The following is a 14,706-nucleotide window of genomic DNA, read 5'->3' as shown; positions in this document are numbered from 1 at the left end:
ACCGAGAGCCTTGATGTGTGCGGTGCCCTACCTGGACAGGTGCTGATTACTTGTATTTTGGGTCATCAGTTCCTGGCCAGGTACAGTAACGCTCAACAAGGACAACTTGTAAGCTGGCCTTTGAACGTGTAGTAGTGGTGGAGCTGCAGTTGACTTGAGCGGGCTGACGTTAAGTCAGGAGGACTATGGCATACCAGTGATTGTGGTAAGAGTCATGGCGATTTCATTCGTCTGTTTCTAGCAGCGTGTACTCCCACAGGTGAGGGAACCTAACGGGACTTTTCCAATAGAACAAGAGGGAACGCGAAGGATCCTGTCCTCTGATGCTCTTCATCATCTTCCTAGGACAACTTGGAGCAGCAGAGCAGATCCTCACTGAGTGATGGATGCGAGTAGCAGGCCAGAAAATCAACGTGTCTCGATGTACAGAAAATTCTTGAATGTATTCAGTATGATGTGATGGAAAGGAGGTGAACGGTCTATTTGAAAGTGCCAGAAGTTCCGGGTAAGTCCTCCAATGCGAAGGGACGCTGTATGCGGGAACGAGCTGAGACGGGTGCTGGTCTCTCAGGCTTTTCCTAAGCACTGTCTGCCTGGGTAGAGTGAGGCTCACAAGGAATATCATTTGTCATGGCCTTCGGACCTGTTCTAGTGTTAGAGACGCACGTGTCGTTGAGGTGCTTGCCATGGCGTGGTGAGGGCCCGGGGTGTGACCAGGATCCCTGGCATTTTATGGAGGAATCCAGTGCTTGAATATTCCTAATAGTGTGGGCAGGTGCAGTTTACTAAAAGTAAACACAGTTCCCATCAGGAAAAGTGATAAAGGGACGAAGATTTTCCCATGGTGTCCTCGTCTTTCTGCCCGTACTCATAGAACCGGTGAGGAGATGTCAGTGAGTTGGAATGCACGTCTGAGGGCAGTGGGTTAGCACTGTCTATATCTCTGGATACATCTTGGGTACAGTCATCAAGGTGTGGTCGGCACAGAGAAGCAAACTTCTGTACAGATTGGAAATGAGACTCAGCAGGTCCCCCAACTTGAGGCCGTGCTGTGTGCAGTGCCCATCCCAGAACGGTGCCGTTTACTAGACTAGGGATACATGGGGCCTTTCTGAGTCGAGTACTGTGCAACTGGAGTATTGGTTGTGGTGCCTCTGGATGGGCCTTGGGCTTGGGGCTGCAGGTGGTTATCCTCCACGAAGTCACGAAGACTGTGGAAGCCACACAGGTCTCAAGCGCATCTTCATGATTTACCTGTTCCATCCTGAAAAACGTGAACATGTATAAAGTGAATAAGGTAAAGTTAATTGTTCATACAGTAGCAGATAACAGAAAGCAAGATCATTTTCCTTGTGTTCACATAATTCTCCAAATATGCATAGAGCAGCTGAGGAGATCCCCATGGTGGAGAGATGCAAGTCGGAGGAGAGTGGGTCGAGATATTGTGAATGGGTACGTGTCAAGCCCGGGTACAGTCATCAGGCTGTGATGGATAGAAGTAAGAAAGGTACATGTGTGATTGAGAGGGAGGTAGGGCCTGTCCTCCACCTTGAAGCTGTGCTGTGTGCGGTGCCCTGCCCGGACAGGTACTGTTCACTTATAGTACTAGTTTACATGCTGTCTAGGTAGAGTAAGGTGCACAAGAACATCCTTGGTGGTGGCCTATGGAACAGTGACGGGGGTGGATTTGCAGATGTCATTGACATCGATGCGTTGATATCCTAATGACTCTGGAAGCCATTTGTGTTTCTGAAATCCTCAGGATGAATTAGGTAGTCTTTTCCTTACAAAGTGAACAGAAAGAGGTTGCAGGAAGGGCATCATTCCTATGAAAAGAGGCGAGACGTACAATCTGCGTCTTTCTCGTGGGGTCCTGATACTTCTTAGTTAGGTATAGAGCGGGGTGGAGGTGGGTGCAGATATACACTGAGGGAGAGATGCTGGTTGGAAGGCAGCGGTTTGATATTTTCCAGGGGTCTGGATATATCGTTGGTGCAGCCAATAAGATTTGATTGGGAGACAGATGAAAGCTAGTCGCGAGAGTGGGAAGGGCACAGGGGAGATCCTTCACCGAGAGCCCGGCTGTGTGCGGTGCCCTACCGGGACAGGTGCTGATTACTTGTATTTTGGGTCATAAGCTCCTGGCCAGGTAGAGTAACGCTCAACAAGGACAACTTTGAAGCTGGCCTTTGAACGGGTGGTAGTGGTGGAGCTGCCGTTGACTTGAGCGGGCTGCCGTGAAGTCATGAGGACTATGGCAGCCCCGTGATCTCGGTAAGACTCATGGCGATATCATTCGACTGTTGCTAGTAGCATGTACTCCCTCAGGTGAGCGAAGCTAACGGGACATTTCCAATAGAACAAGAGGGAACGCGAAGGATCCTGTCCTCTGATGCTCTTCATCATCTTCCTAGGACCACTTGGAGCAGCAGAGCAGATCCTCATTGAGTGATGGATGCGAGTAGCAGGGCGGAAAATCAACGTGTCTCGATGTACGGAAAATTCTTGAGTGTATTCAGTATGATGTGATGGGAAGGAGGTGAACAGTCTATTTGGGAATGCCAGAAGTTCCGGGTAAGTCCTCCAACGCGAAGGCACGCTGTATGCGGGGATGTGCCAGGACGGGTGCTGCTCTCTCAGGCTTTTCCTAAGCACTGTCTGCCTGGGTAGAGTGAGGCTCACAAGGAATATCATTTGTCGTGGCCTTCGGACCTGTTCTAGTGTTAGAGACGCAGGTGTCTTTGAGCTGCTTGCCATGGCGTGGCAAGGGCCCGGGGAGCGACCAGGATCCCTTGCATTTTGTGGATGAATTCGGTGCTTGAATATTCCTAATAGTGTGGCTAGCTGCAGTTTAGTAAAAGTAAACACAGTTCCCATCAGGAAAAGTGATAAAGGGACGAAGATTTTCCCATGGTACCCTCGTGTTTCTGCCAGTACTCATAGAACCGGTGAGGAGATGTCAGTGAGTTGGAATGCAGGTCTGAGGGCAGTGGGTTAGCACTGTCTATATCTCTCGATACATCTTGGGTACAGTCATCAAGGTGTGGTCGGCGCAGAGAAGCAAACTTCTATACAGATTGGAAATGAGACTCAGCAGGTCCCCGAACTTGAGGCCGTGTTGTGTGCAGTGCCCATCCCAGAACGGTGCCGTTTACTAGACTAGGGATACATGGGTCCTTTCTGGGTCGAGTACTGTGCAACTGGAGTATGGGTTGTGGTGCCTCTGGATGGGCAATGGGCTTGCGGCTGGAGGTGGTCATCCTCCGCGAAGTCACGAAGGCTGTGGAAGCCACATAGATCTCAAGCGCATCTTGGTGATTTACCTGTTCCATCCTGAAAAACGTGAACATGTATAAAGTGAATAAGGTAGAGATAATTGCTCATACAGTAGCAGATAACAGAAAGCAAGATCATTTTTCCTGTGTTCACATAATTCTCCAAATATGCATAGGGCAGCTGAGGAGATCCCCACGGTGGAGAGATGCAAGTCGGAGGAGAGTGGGTCGAGATATTTTGAATGGGTATGGGTCAAGCCCGGGTACAGTCACCAGACTGTGTTGGATAGAAGTAAGAAAGATACATGTGTGATTGAGAGGGAGGTAGGGCCGGTCCTCCACCTTGAAGCTGTGCTGTGTGCAGTGCCCTGCCCGGACAGGTACTGTTCACTTATAGTAGTAGTGAACAGTGCTGTCTAGGTAAAGTAAGGTGCACAAGAACATCCTTGGTGGTGGCCTACGGAACAGTGACGGGGGTGGATTTGCAGATGTCATTGACTTGGATGCCTTGATATCCTAATGACCCTGGGAGCCATGTGTGTTTCTAGAATCCTCAGGATGAATTAGGTATTATTTTCCTCACACAGTGAACAGAAAGATGTTGCAGGAAGGGAATCATTCCTATGAAAAGAGGAGAGACGTACAATCTGCGATTTTCTCGTGGGGTCCTGATACTTCTCAGTTCGGTAGAGAGTGGGGTGGAGGTGGGTGCGGATATACACTGAGGGAGAGATGCTGATTGGAAGGCAGCGGTTTGATATCTTCCAGGGGTCTGGATATATCGTTGGTTCAGCCAGTAGGATTTGATTGGGAGACTGATGAAAGCTAGTCACGAGAGTGGGAAGGGGACAGGGGAGATCCTTCACCGAGAGCCCGGATGTGTGCGGTGCCCTACATGGACAGGTGCTGATTACTTGTATTTTGGGTCATCAGTTCCTGGCCAGGTAGTGTAACGCTCAACAAGGACAACTTTTAAGCTGGCCTTTGAACGGGTAGTAGTGGTGGAGCTGCAGTTGACTTGAGCGGGCTGCCGTGAAGTCAGGAGGACTATGGCAGACCCGTGATCATGGTAAGACTCATGGCGATTTCATTCGTCTGTTTCTAGCAGCGTGTACTCCCACAGGTGAGGGAACCTAACGGGACTTTTCCAATAGAACAAGAGGGAACGCGAAGGATCCTGTCCTCTGATGCTCTTCATCATCTTCCTAGGACAACTTGGAGCAGCAGAGCAGATCCTCACTGAGTGATGGATGCGAGTAGCAGGCCAGAAAATCAACATGTCTCGATGTACAGAAAATTCTTGAATGTATTCAGTATGATGTGATGGGAAGGAGGTGAACGGTCTATTTGGAAGTGCCAGAAGTTCCGGGTAAGTCCTCCAATGTGAAGGGACGCTGTATGCGGGGACGAGCTGAGATGGGTGCTGCTCTCTCAGGCTTTTCCTAAGCACTGTCTGCCTGGGTAGAGTGAGGCTCACAAGGAATATCATTTGTCGTGGCCTTCGGACCTGTTCTAGTGTTAGAGACGCACGTGTCGTTGAGGTGCTTGCCATGGCGTGGTGAGGGCCCGGGGTGTGACCAGGATCCCTGGCATTTTATGGAGGAATCCAGTGCTTGAATATTCCTAATAGTGTGGGCAGGTGCAGTTTACTAAAAGTAAACACAGTTCCCATCAGGAAAAGTGATAAAGGGACGAAGATTTTCCCATGGTGTCCTCGTCTTTCTGCCCGTACTCATAGAACCGGTGAGGAGATGTCAGTGAGTTGGAATGCACGTCTGAGGGCAGTGGGTTAGCACTGTCTATATCTCTGGATACATCTTGGGTACAGTCATCAAGGTGTGGTCGGCACAGAGAAGCAAACTTCTGTACAGATTGGAAATGAGACTCAGCAGGTCCCCCAACTTGAGGCCGTGCTGTGTGCAGTGCCCATCCCAGAACGGTGCCGTTTACTAGACTAGGGATACATGGGGCCTTTTTGAGTCGAGTACTGTGCAACTGGAGTATTGGTTGTGGTGCCTCTGGATGGGCCTTGGGCTTGGGGCTGCAGGTGGTCATCCTCCACGAAGTCACGAAGACTGTGGAAGCCACATAGATCTCAAGCGCATCTTGATGATTTATCTGTTCCATCCTGAAAAACGTCAACATGTATAAAGTGAATAAGGTAAAGTTAATTGCTCATAGAGTAGCAGATAACAGGAAGCAAGATCATTTTCCTTGTGTTCCCATAATTCTCCAAATATGCATAGAGCAGCTGAGGAGATCCCCATGGTGGAGAGATGCAAGTCGGAGGAGAGTGGGTCGAGATATTGTGAATGGGTACGTGTCAAGCCCGGGTACAGTCATCAGGCTGTGATGGATAGAAGTAAGAAAGGTACATGTGTGATTGAGAGGGAGGTAGGGCCTGTCCTCCACCTTGAAGCTGTGCTGTGTGCGGTGCCCTGCCCGGACAGGTACTTTTCACTTATAGTACTAGTTTACAGTGCTGTCTAGGTAGAGTAAGGTGCACAAGAACATCCTTGGTGGTGGCCTATATGGAACAGTGACGGGGGTGGATTTGCAGATGTCATTGACATCGATGCGTTGATATCCTAATGACTCTGGAAGCCATTTGTGTTTCTGAAATCCTCAGGATGAATTAGGTAGTCTTTTCCTTTCAAAGTGAACAGAAAGAGGTTGCAGGAAGGGCATCATTCCTATGAAAAGAGGAGAGACGTACAATCTGCGTCTTTCTCGTGGGGTCCTGATACTTCTTAGTAAGGTAGAGAGCGGGGTGGAGGTGGGTGCAGATATACACTGAGGGAGAGATGCTGGTTGGAAGGCAGCGGTATGATATCTTCCAGGGGTCTGGATATATCGTTGGTGCAGCCAAAAGGAATTGATTGGGAGACAGATGAAAGCTAGTCGTGAGAGTGGGAAGGGGACAGGGGAAATCCTTCACCGAGAGCCTTGATGTGTGCGGTGCCCTACCTGGACAGGTGCTGATTACTTGTATTTTGGGTCATCAGTTCCTGGCCAGGTACAGTAACGCTCAACAAGGACAACTTGTAAGCTGGCCTTTGAACGTGTAGTAGTGGTGGAGCTGCAGTTGACTTGAGCGGGCTGACGTTAAGTCAGGAGGACTATGGCATACCCGTGATTGTGGTAAGAGTCATGGCGATTTCATTCGTCTGTTTCTAGCAGCGTGTACTCCCACAGGTGAGGGAACCTAACGGGACTTTTCCAATAGAACAAGAGGGAACGCGAAGGATCCTGTCCTCTGATGCTCTTCATCATCTTCCTAGGACAACTTGGAGCAGCAGAGCAGATCCTCACTGAGTGATGGATGCGAGTAGCAGGCCAGAAAATCAACGTGTCTCGATGTACAGAAAATTCTTGAATGTATTCAGTATGATGTGATGGAAAGGAGGTGAACGGTCTATTTGGAAGTGCCAGAAGTTCCGGGTAAGTCCTCCAATGCGAAGGGACGCTGTGTGCGGGAACGAGCTGAGACGGGTGCTGGTCTCTCAGGCTTTTCCTAAGCACTGTCTGCCTGGGTAGAGTGAGGCTCACAAGGAATATCATTTGTCATGGCCTTCGGACCTGTTCTAGTGTTAGAGACGCACGTGTCGTTGAGGTGCTTGCCATGGCGTGGTGAGGGCCCGGGGTGTGACCAGGATCCCTGGCATTTTATGGAGGAATCCAGTGCTTGAATATTCCTAATAGTGTGGGCAGGTGCAGTTTACTAAAAGTAAACACAGTTCCCATCAGGAAAAGTGATAAAGGGACGAAGATTTTCCCATGGTGTCCTCGTCTTTCTGCCCGTACTCATAGAACCGGTGAGGAGATGTCAGTGAGTTGGAATGCACGTCTGAGGGCAGTGGGTTAGCACTGTCTATATCTCTGGATACATCTTGGGTACAGTCATCAAGGTGTGGTCGGCACAGAGAAGCAAACTTCTGTACAGATTGGAAATGAGACTCAGCAGGTCCCCCAACTTGAGGCCATGCTGTGTGCAGTGCCCATCCCAGAACGGTGCCGTTTACTAGACTAGGGATACATGGGGCCTTTCTGAGTCGAGTACTGTGCAACTGGAGTATTGGTTGTGGTGCCTCTGGATGGGCCTTGGGCTTGGGGCTGCAGGTGGTTATCCTCCACGAAGTCACGAAGACTGTGGAAGCCACACAGGTCTCAAGCGCATCTTCATGATTTACCTGTTCCATCCTGAAAAACGTGAGCATGTATAAAGTGAATAAGGTAAAGTTAATTGCTCATACAGTAGCAGATAACAGAAAGCAAGATCATTTTCCTTGTGTTCACATAATTCTCCAAATATGCATAGAGCAGCTGAGGAGATCCCCATGGTGGAGAGATGCAAGTCGGAGGAGAGTGGGTCGAGATATTGTGAATGGGTACGTGTCAAGCCCGGGTACAGTCATCAGGCTGTGATGGATAGAAGTAAGAAAGGTACATGTGTGATTGAGAGGGAGGTAGGGCCTGTCCTCCACCTTGAAGCTGTGCTGTGTGCGGTGCCCTGCCCGGACAGGTACTGTTCACTTATAGTACTAGTTTACATGCTGTCTAGGTAGAGTAAGGTGCACAAGAACATCCTTGGTGGTGGCCTATGGAACAGTGACGGGGGTGGATTTGCAGATGTCATTGACATCGATGCGTTGATATCCTAATGACTCTGGAAGCCATTTGTGTTTCTGAAATCCTCAGGATGAATTAGGTAGTCTTTTCCTTACAAAGTGAACAGAAAGAGGTTGCAGGAAGGGCATCATTCCTATGAAAAGAGGTGAGACGTACAATCTGCGTCTTTCTCGTGGGGTCCTGATACTTCTTAGTTAGGTATAGAGCGGGGTGGAGGTGGGTGCAGATATACACTGAGGGAGAGATGCTGGTTGGAAGGCAGCGGTTTGGTATTTTCCAGGGGTCTGGATATATCGTTGGTGCAGCCAATAAGATTTGATTGGGAGACAGATGAAAGCTAGTCGCGAGAGTGGGAAGGGCACAGGGGAGATCCTTCACCGAGAGCCCGGCTGTGTGCGGTGCCCTACCGGGACAGGTGCTGATTACTTGTATTTTGGGTCATAAGCTCCTGGCCAGGTAGAGTAACGCTCAACAAGGACAACTTTGAAGCTGGCCTTTGAACGGGTGGTAGTGGTGGAGCTGCCGTTGACTTGAGCGGGCTGCCGTGAAGTCATGAGGACTATGGCAGCCCCGTGATCTCGGTAAGACTCATGGCGATATCATTCGTCTGTTGCTAGTAGCATGTACTCCCTCAGGTGAGCGAAGCTAACGGGACATTTCCAATAGAACAAGAGGGAACGCGAAGGATCCTGTCCTCTGATGCTCTTCATCATCTTCCTAGGACCACTTGGAGCAGCAGAGCAGATCCTCATTGAGTGATGGATGCGAGTAGCAGGGCGGAAAATCAACGTGTCTCGATGTACGGAAAATTCTTGAGTGTATTCAGTATGATGTGATGGGAAGGAGGTGAACAGTCTATTTGGGAATGCCAGAAGTTCCGGGTAAGTCCTCCAACGCGAAGGCACGCTGTATGCGGGGATGTGCCAGGACGGGTGCTGCTCTCTCAGGCTTTTCCTAAGCACTGTCTGCCTGGGTAGAGTGAGGCTCACAAGGAATATCATTCGTCGTGGCCTTCGGACCTGTTCTAGTGTTAGAGACGCAGGTGTCTTTGAGCTGCTTGCCATGGCGTGGCAAGGGCCCGGGGAGCGACCAGGATCCCTTGCATTTTGTGGATGAATTCGGTGCTTGAATATTCCTAATAGTGTGGCCAGCTGCAGTTTAGTAAAAGTAAACACAGTTCCCATCAGGAAAAGTGATAAAGGGACGAAGATTTTCCCATGGTACCCTCGTGTTTCTGCCAGTACTCATAGAACCGGTGAGATGTCAGTGAGTTGGAATGCAGGTCTGAGGGCAGTGGGTTAGCACTGTCTATATCTCTCGATACATCTTGGGTACAGTCATCAAGGTGTGGTCGGCACAGAGAAGCAAACTTCTATACAGATTGGAAATGAGACTCAGCAGGTCCCCGAACTTGAGGCCGTGTTGTGTGCAGTGCCCATCCCAGAACGGTGCCATTTACTAGACTAGGGATACATGGGTCCTTTCTGGGTCGAGTACTGTGCAACTGGAGTATGGGTTGTGGTGCCTCTGGATGGGCAATGGGCTTGCGGCTGGAGGTGGTCATCCTCCGCGAAGTCACGAAGGCTGTGGAAGCCACATAGATCTCAAGCGCATCTTGGTGATTTACCTGTTCCATCCTGAAAAACGTGAACATGTATAAAGTGAATAAGGTAGAGATAATTGCTCATACAGTAGCAGATAACAGAAAGCAAGATCATTTTCCTTGTGTTCACATAATTCTCCAAATATGCATAGAGCAGCTGAGGAGATCCCCATGGTGGAGAGATGCAAGTCGGAGGAGACTGGGTCGAGATATTGTGAATGGGTACGTGTCAAGCCCGGGTACAGTCATCAGGCTGTGATGGATAGAAGTAAGAAAGGTACATGTGTGATTGAGAGGGAGGTAGGGCCTGTCCTCCACCTTGAAGCTGTGCTGTGTGCGGTGCCCTGCCCGGACAGGTACTGTTCCCTTATAGTACTAGTTTACATGCTGTCTAGGTAGAGTAAGGTGCACAAGAACATCCTTGGTGGTGGCCTATGGAACAGTGACGGGGGTGGATTTGCAGATGTCATTGACATCGATGCGTTGATATCCTAATGACTCTGGAAGCCATTTGTGTTTCTGAAATCCTCAGGATGAATTAGGTAGTCTTTTCCTTACAAAGTGAACAGAAAGAGGTTGCAGGAAGGGCATCATTCCTATGAAAAGAGGCGAGACGTACAATCTGCGTCTTTCTCGTGGGGTCCTGATACTTCTTAGTTAGGTATAGAGCGGGGTGGAGGTGGGTGCAGATATACACTGAGGGAGAGATGCTGGTTGGAAGGCAGCGGTTTGATATTTTCCAGGGGTCTGGATATATCGTTGGTGCAGCCAATAAGATTTGATTGGGAGACAGATGAAAGCTAGTCGCGAGAGTGGGAAGGGCACAGGGGAGATCCTTCACCGAGAGCCCGGCTGTGTGCGGTGCCCTACCGGGACAGGTGCTGATTACTTGTATTTTGGGTCATAAGCTCCTGGCCAGGTAGAGTAACGCTCAACAAGGACAACTTTGAAGCTGGCCTTTGAACGGGTGGTAGTGGTGGAGCTGCCGTTGACTTGAGCGGGCTGCCGTGAAGTCATGAGGACTATGGCAGCCCCGTGATCTCGGTAAGACTCATGGCGATATCATTCGTCTGTTGCTAGTAGCATGTACTCCCTCAGGTGAGCGAAGCTAACGGGACATTTCCAATAGAACAAGAGGGAACGCGAAGGATCCTGTCCTCTGATGCTCTTCATCATCTTCCTAGGACCACTTGGAGCAGCAGAGCAGATCCTCATTGAGTGATGGATGCGAGTAGCAGGGCGGAAAATCAACGTGTCTCGATGTACGGAAAATTCTTGAGTGTATTCAGTATGATGTGATGGGAAGGAGGTGAACAGTCTATTTGGGAATGCCAGAAGTTCCGGGTAAGTCCTCCAACGCGAAGGCACGCTGTATGCGGGGATGTGCCAGGACGGGTGCTGCTCTCTCAGGCTTTTCCTAAGCACTGTCTGCCTGGGTAGAGTGAGGCTCACAAGGAATATCATTCGTCGTGGCCTTCGGACCTGTTCTAGTGTTAGAGACGCAGGTGTCTTTGAGCTGCTTGCCATGGCGTGGCAAGGGCCCGGGGAGCGACCAGGATCCCTTGCATTTTGTGGATGAATTCGGTGCTTGAATATTCCTAATAGTGTGGCTAGCTGCAGTTTAGTAAAAGTAAACACAGTTCCCATCAGGAAAAGTGATAAAGGGACGAAGATTTTCCCATGGTACCCTCGTGTTTCTGCCAGTACTCATAGAACCGGTGAGGAGATGTCAGTGAGTTGGAATGCAGGTCTGAGGGCAGTGGGTTAGCACTGTCTATATCTCTCGATACATCTTGGGTACAGTCATCAAGGTGTGGTCGGCACAGAGAAGCAAACTTCTATACAGATTGGAAATGAGACTCAGCAGGTCCCCGAACTTGAGGCCGTGTTGTGTGCAGTGCCCATCCCAGAACGGTGCCGTTTACTAGACTAGGGATACATGGGTCCTTTCTGGGTCGAGTACTGTGCAACTGGAGTATGGGTTGTGGTGCCTCTGGATGGGCAATGGGCTTGCGGCTGGAGGTGGTCATCCTCCGCGAAGTCACGAAGGCTGTGGAAGCCACATAGATCTCAAGCGCATCTTGGTGATTTACCTGTTCCATCCTGAAAAACGTGAACATGTATAAAGTGAATAAGGTAGAGATAATTGCTCATACAGTAGCAGATAACAGAAAGCAAGATCATTTTTCCTGTGTTCACATAATTCTCCAAATATGCATAGGGCAGCTGAGGAGATCCCCACGGTGGAGAGATGCAAGTCGGAGGAGAGTGGGTCGAGATATTTTGAATGGGTATGGGTCAAGCCCGGGTACAGTCACCAGACTGTGTTGGATAGAAGTAAGAAAGATACATGTGTGATTGAGAGGGAGGTAGGGCCGGTCCTCCACCTTGAAGCTGTGCTGTGTGCAGTGCCCTGCCCGGACAGGTACTGTTCACTTATAGTAGTAGTGAACAGTGCTGTCTAGGTAAAGTAAGGTGCACAAGAACATCCTTGGTGGTGGCCTACGGAACAGTGACGGGGGTGGATTTGCAGATGTCATTGACTTGGATGCCTTGATATCCTAATGACCCTGGGAGCCATGTGTGTTTCTAGAATCCTCAGGATGAATTAGGTATTGTTTTCCTCACACAGTGAACAGAAAGATGTTGCAGGAAGGGAATCATTCCTATGAAAAGAGGAGAGACGTACAATCTGCGATTTTCTCGTGGGGTCCTGATACTTCTCAGTTCGGTAGAGAGTGGGGTGGAGGTGGGTGCGGATATACACTGAGGGAGAGATGCTGATTGGAAGGCAGCGGTTTGATATCTTCCAGGGGTCTGGATATATCGTTGGTTCAGCCAGTAGGATTTGATTGGGAGACTGATGAAAGCTAGTCACGAGAGTGGGATGGGGACGGGGGAGATCCTTCACCGAGAGCCCGGATGTGTGCGGTGCCCTACCTGGACAGGTGCTGATTACTTGTATTTTGGGTCATCAGTTCCTGGCCAGGTACAGTAACGCTCAACAAGGACAACTTGTAAGCTGGCCTTTGAACGTGTAGTAGTGGTGGAGCTGCAGTTGACTTGAGCGGGCTGACGTTAAGTCAGGAGGACTATGGCATACCCGTGATTGTGGTAAGAGTCATGGCGATTTCATTCGTCTGTTTCTAGCAGCGTGTACTCCCACAGGTGAGGGAACCTAACGGGACTTTTCCAATAGAACAAGAGGGAACGCGAAGGATCCTGTCCTCTGATGCTCTTCATCATCTTCCTAGGACAACTTGGAGCAGCAGAGCAGATCCTCACTGAGTGATGGATGCGAGTAGCAGGCCAGAAAATCAACGTGTCTCGATGTACAGAAAATTCTTGAATGTATTCAGTATGATGTGATGGAAAGGAGGTGAACGGTCTATTTGGAAGTGCCAGAAGTTCCGGGTAAGTCCTCCAATGCGAAGGGACGCTGTATGCGGGAACGAGCTGAGACGGGTGCTGGTCTCTCAGGCTTTTCCTAAGCACTGTCTGCCTGGGTAGAGTGAGGCTCACAAGGAATATCATTTGTCATGGCCTTCGGACCTGTTCTAGTGTTAGAGACGCACGTGTCGTTGAGGTGCTTGCCATGGCGTGGTGAGGGCCCGGGGTGTGACCAGGATCCCTGGCATTTTATGGAGGAATCCAGTGCTTGAATATTCCTAATAGTGTGGGCAGGTGCAGTTTACTAAAAGTAAACACAGTTCCCATCAGGAAAAGTGATAAAGGGACGAAGATTTTCCCATGGTGTCCTCGTCTTTCTGCCCGTACTCATAGAACCGGTGAGGAGATGTCAGTGAGTTGGAATGCACGTCTGAGGGCAGTGGGTTAGCACTGTCTATATCTCTGGATACATCTTGGGTACAGTCATCAAGGTGTGGTCGGCACAGAGAAGCAAACTTCTATACAGATTGGAAATGAGACTCAGCAGGTCCCCCAACTTGAGGCCATGCTGTGTGCAGTGCCCATCCCAGAAGGGTGCCGTTTACTAGACTAGGGATACATGGGGCCTTTCTGAGTCGAGTACTGTGCAACTGGAGTATTGGTTGTGGTGCCTCTGGATGGGCCTTGGGCTTGGGGCTGCAGGTGGTTATCCTCCACGAAGTCACGAAGACTGTGGAAGCCACACAGGTCTCAAGCGCATCTTCATGATTTACCTGTTCCATCCTGAAAAACGTGAGCATGTATAAAGTGAATAAGGTAAAGTTAATTGCTCATACAGTAGCAGATAACAGAAAGCAAGATCATTTTCCTTGTGTTCACATAATTCTCCAAATATGCATAGAGCAGCTGAGGAGATCCCCATGGTGGAGAGATGCAAGTCGGAGGAGAGTGGGTCGAGATATTGTGAATGGGTACGTGTCAAGCCCGGGTACAGTCATCAGGCTGTGATGGATAGAAGTAAGAAAGGTACATGTGTGATTGAGAGGGAGGTAGGGCCTGTCCTCCACCTTGAAGCTGTGCTGTGTGCGGTGCCCTGCCCGGACAGGTACTGTTCACTTATAGTACTAGTTTACATGCTGTCTAGGTAGAGTAAGGTGCACAAGAACATCCTTGGTGGTGGCCTATGGAACAGTGACGGGGGTGGATTTGCAGATGTCATTGACATCGATGCGTTGATATCCTAATGACTCTGGAAGCCATTTGTGTTTCTGAAATCCTCAGGATGAATTAGGTAGTCTTTTCCTTACAAAGTGAACAGAAAGAGGTTGCAGGAAGGGCATCATTCCTATGAAAAGAGGTGAGACGTACAATCTGCGTCTTTCTCGTGGGGTCCTGATACTTCTTAGTTAGGTATAGAGCGGGGTGGAGGTGGGTGCAGATATACACTGAGGGAGAGATGCTGGTTGGAAGGCAGCGGTTTGATATTTTCCAGGGGTCTGGATATATCGTTGGTGCAGCCAATAAGATTTGATTGGGAGACAGATGAAAGCTAGTCGCGAGAGTGGGAAGGGCACAGGGGAGATCCTTCACCGAGAGCCCGGCTGTGTGCGGTGCCCTACCGGGACAGGTGCTGATTACTTGTATTTTGGGTCATAAGCTCCTGGCCAGGTAGAGTAACGCTCAACAAGGACAACTTTGAAGCTGGCCTTTGAACGGGTGGTAGTGGTGGAGCTGCCGTTGACTTGAGCGGGCTGCCGTGAAGTCATGAGGACTATGGCAGCCCCGTGATCTCGGTAAGACTCATGGCGA

The sequence above is a fragment of the Mesoplodon mirus genome, assembly GCF_964341445.2.
Source record: "Mesoplodon mirus genome assembly, chromosome: X".
NCBI lineage: Eukaryota > Metazoa > Chordata > Mammalia > Artiodactyla > Ziphiidae > Mesoplodon > Mesoplodon mirus.
Note: the sequence above shows the minus strand (reverse complement) of the source record.